General features: G+C 51.9%; 1 pseudogene; it reads right to left on the bottom strand.

The window, feature by feature from the left end:
* Positions 1 to 881: 881 nt before the first annotated feature.
* On the bottom strand, positions 882 to 4,426 carry LOC104499742 (annotated as a pseudogene).
* Positions 4,427 to 4,428: the final 2 nt, after the last annotated feature.

Genomic DNA, 4,428 nt, shown 5'->3' on the forward strand with positions numbered 1-4,428 from the left:
TTCGTCAGCCTCTCCATCCTGCCTGGGTGGTCTGTAGCAGACTCCCACCATTGTATCTGCCTCGTTGGCCTTTCCCCTGATTCTTACCCATCATCATCATTCAGCTCTAGTTTGGTACCACTCCTGTGTTTGCCATGACCTGGGTAGGGCCGTCCTGGGCTGTCAGGAGGTGGTTGGGTCCCAAGAGACAGAGCAGCGCTGGCCTCGGGAAAGGGGGCTTGGGAAAGGATCAAGATGCAGCAGGTCTTCTATCAGACAGTACGTGGACTTTCTCGTTCCAAGGACTCTGGGCTCCACGTGGGCTGACCTGGTGTGCCTCAAAATGCCAAAAACCTGTTGCAGAGAAGGAAGCAGAGGGATCTTCCCATGCTGCTGCCTTCTCCCTGAGGTTTCCCCCCACCTTTCCTTCAGTGCAGGTGCCTACACAAAGAGAGCGACTGTGGGTCAGCTCTCACAGAGTCACCGGTGAGCTGGAGGTTTGCCTGCGCTGTTCTCCCAAAAGCAGAAAACACAAAAGCTGATCCTACTGCAACCCCCTTTCAGCCACAAATCTGCAACAGAGGAGGGGAGAGCTGCAAATGTCCCCAGCAGTGCTGACATTTGATGAAGCAAGTGCCTTTTTGCTTATTACCAGGATGTTGGGGCAGGACTTAGGCAGGAGTTACCCGCAGAGTAACGGGAACCCTCCGCTGTAGCAACTCTACAGGCACGAGTAACCAGCACCCTTTTAAAAATCACTGTTCAGAGCCAGTCATCACCCCACACCCAAGCTTTGCTGGCGACCCTCTAAACATCATCTCTTTTTCTTCTAGAAAGGGAACAAAAACACCAGACAGAGCAACGTCTCAGACATATCCAACCTCCCTAGTGAATGCACTGACTCTGGAATTTTTTGAAGCGCTGGAAGGGCTGCCTGGAAGAGCTGGATGCCTGGAGACTGGAGAGGCGAAAGGCTCGGACATGTGGTACAGCGACCGGGCAGCAAAGGCACGGAGACAGTGCAGCTTCTCCATGGACTCTGGCCGCAGGCAGAGAGGCAGGTACGTGTCCAGTCTGTAGAGCCTGAAAAGCCAACGACAAACCCAGCTCAGGCCAAAGGGTCGGACTGCCGGAGAGTTGCAGGACAGAGCTAGGAAGAGATCAACGGTGAGAGAAAACCGAATACCTAACTATCACAGGAGCTCTGGGCAACTCTGAGAGCTCCAAGGGTGTTGTCCGACATCTCCTGACAGTCTCCCAGACTCCAGCCCCATCAAACAGGTTTCCAGCACACACATATGACGCTACAGTTCCCCAATAACTCCCTGCAGACAGTTTGCCTGGAGGGACCAGCTGGTGTTTCAGCTGCAAGATGCCTAACGGCCTGCAGATTCCTGCAAGGTTCTGGAGGAGTCGCTCTAGCTGAGCTGGCTGAACGCTCGCAGGTCACTGCCTGAGCAGCCTGAATGCCTGCGCTCGAGGGTCACTCTCTGATCAGATGCCAAAGGAGCCTTTACCAGGGATCTTCACGCTAAAACACAGGGGCGAGGATGACCACAGCTGCTCTCTGCTCTGCGCGCCTGCTGCTTGCGCTCTCTGGGCAACAGATAAACGTGAAGAAAATGTTCTGTCCTGAAGGCACGGCCAAGCACCAGGGCAGAAGGATTTCTTTCAAGTTTTAACCACCTCTTTGCTTTTCTTTTCTTGCTTTATCTATAACTTACTTCTGTCACCGAGACAGCTCCAAAAATGCCTCAGTCTTTCACCGGCAGAGTCAGTTGGCCACGACCAAAGCTGAAGGCAGGACGCACTTGCCCGTCTTACACCCAGGTAACGGCGCTGACCTCACGGTAAGCGCTCTGAGTGCTTCACACACAAAGCACGCTGAAACAAACAGGGGCTGAGGGCTACGGCAAGCGGAAAAGCACACGATGCCTGGAGACTTTACAAGGAGCTTGTGGGAATATGCCTCACAGATCCGCTGCCAGATCAAAGCGACACACCACAAGCCCTCGCCAAACGAGGCCCGTGTCACCATTTATAGTGATACAGTGCCCTTTACAGGACCCTGTGGGGAATTATTCCCTCATTTACAGCTCTGCAGAGAGCTGCTCCCCGCTGGAGCATCCTACGAACAGTTTAAACATTTTCTCGAGTCTCACCTCTGTGGAGCCCGGTCCAACAGGCGGCAGCGCAAGTAACAACCCAGACTTTCTTGCAAATCAGAGAAAACCAGACAATGTCGTCGGAAGCCAACAACAGCCAGGTATCAACGGGGTATTCTTCTCCGCCTCCCCATCGGGGTTTTCTAAAGGCAAGGGAGGTGTGTTAGTGCAGTAAATAACCTCTTTATCGAGCAGCCATTACGCTCACCTTTGCTGGACGTTCATCGTTCATCCCACCTGCACTGCCTGCACAAGTGGCAGATTCAAAAAATAATTTGGGCTGAAAGGATTCTCTGGAGGCCTCTGCATCAAACAGCACTGCTCAAAGCAGGCTGCAGTAGATCACTCACTCGTCCAAATGAGTCCTGACTATATCCAGGGATGGAGACTCACAGCCTTTCTCGACCCTGTTTCAATGCTTGACCCTTTCACAGCTAGAAAATAACACTTAAGTGGAGAAATAAAAATGGGATGGAAAATAAGAAGGCGATTTTATGCAAAGAGGGGCCAAGCTCAAGCATTTTTATCAACACTGCTCATTTAACAGGTCATCAAAAACTGCTTCACTCTAGAAGCAATGTGACAAGGCATTGTCACATCAAGACATTGCCAAGCTGGTCAACTCTGTGTTCAGACGGTCACAATACTTTTCTGGGAGGGAGGATGAGCAATTCTCTTCCACAGTGGGCTGCTCTCCTTAAATCTGGAATTTCATTAAAGCATCTCGGGTGGGAAATGTTTAATGCCGTCTGGAGGAACAGAATGGCCTGTTCTTCCCCTCAGAGGTGTCAGAACTGCTCAACCAGAGCTCAGGGGTCACAAACTCCTTTTGCTCCTGCAGTGTTTTCACATTAACACCACACATTTTTCCACAGACATTGCTCCAACTTTAGGAGAAAAAAATACTTTTAAAGAACATAAATAGCTAAACAATACTGAGCATCAGGAACGTGGAGAAAAGAGCAAGAGAACATGCAACTTGCCCAGAGTGCTAACCGAAGAAACTGCCTTGGGGACAAGCGGCCAAACGGAGGTGTCTGAGAACCTGAGGGAGCCAGATCCAGCCCCGAGACAGCAGGTTAGTTACAAAGGGCAGGACTTTATCCTCGTGCCAAAAGCGCTGCCTTCGCTGCCAAGCCCAGCTCCAGCTGCGATGCCTTCCCCGCCCCACTGCAGCTCCGTGGCAGGGCACCCGCAGCGGGCTGCAAACAGCCACTCTCCTGTTTCAGCTCTGACTCCAGCAGCCACCAAACCGCAGAACAGCAGAGCGCGGCCAGAAGCATCCTCAGTCTGTCACCACTTTTTCTTCCCTAAACAAGTCAGACAAGGTTGTGGTAGAACAGAATATTGTCCTTCCGGAGTCGTAACACCCATAACTCCAGCCCTCAGCTGTTCCTATTTCCTCAGATTCCTCAGGATTCAGAGGGATGTTTTAATAGGAGAGATTAAACTCCTGTCACGGAGCAGAGCCGTGCCCCGACAGCCCGAGGGGGATATTCGTGCGTTACATGAATTAGTGTCAGCATTAATAAAGGTAAGTTTTTCTCAAGCTCAAGAAACCAAGTAAAAATTCATTTCTCAACCCCAAAGCAGCCTGTTAGAGAAACTCCTGCAGGATCCCCCCACCTCGGTGCAGCAGAACAGTTTGTTGCTTGTGCTGGTTGCAAACTGCTCTCTGCAGAGCTGCACGAAGTCTAAGTGCTGAAGGATACAACTCCCCAGAATTAGCTATGATGCCACCAGGGCCAAACGCACTCACTTGCTAGAAAAAGAGCTCTCTGAGCCCATTCCTAACAAATCCCAGCCTTGGAAACCTCCTGAAGACAGAACTTGAGTTTTGCCGACAAACGCATCCTGAACAGCGGGGCTGGTTTCTCCCCACACCACACTCTGCTTTCACCAGCAGCTCTTCAGGGAAGTGGCAAAGTTTCCTTTTTCGAGGCTGGGAGTTGTTTACTAAAAGCACCGAGCTCTCGGGCTTTGACTCGTGCCCAAGGCTCTGTCTCTGTGAAAAGACAAGCGTGTCCCAGCAGGTTCAGAAGTGATCCTAACCCTTGGCATTTCTCTGCACACGTAGCAGGCCCCAAGGCGCCGCGTGAGCAGCCTGTACACAGCCAGCCCGGCAGAGGATGGAGGAGCCCCCGGAGTCCCCCAGGAGAGGCTGCAGCCGAACCTTTGTGCCTTTTGCTCTTCTTTTCCTCCAGAGGCAGATCGCCCCTTGCTGCTCTCCTCCGTATCCATTTCCTCGCTGCTGTCACGAGACTCTCCTGACACAGAGAGAACT

Source organism: Buceros rhinoceros, unplaced genomic scaffold (assembly GCF_000710305.1).
Source record: "Buceros rhinoceros silvestris isolate BGI_N320 unplaced genomic scaffold, ASM71030v1 scaffold16919, whole genome shotgun sequence".
Lineage (NCBI taxonomy): Eukaryota > Metazoa > Chordata > Aves > Bucerotiformes > Bucerotidae > Buceros > Buceros rhinoceros.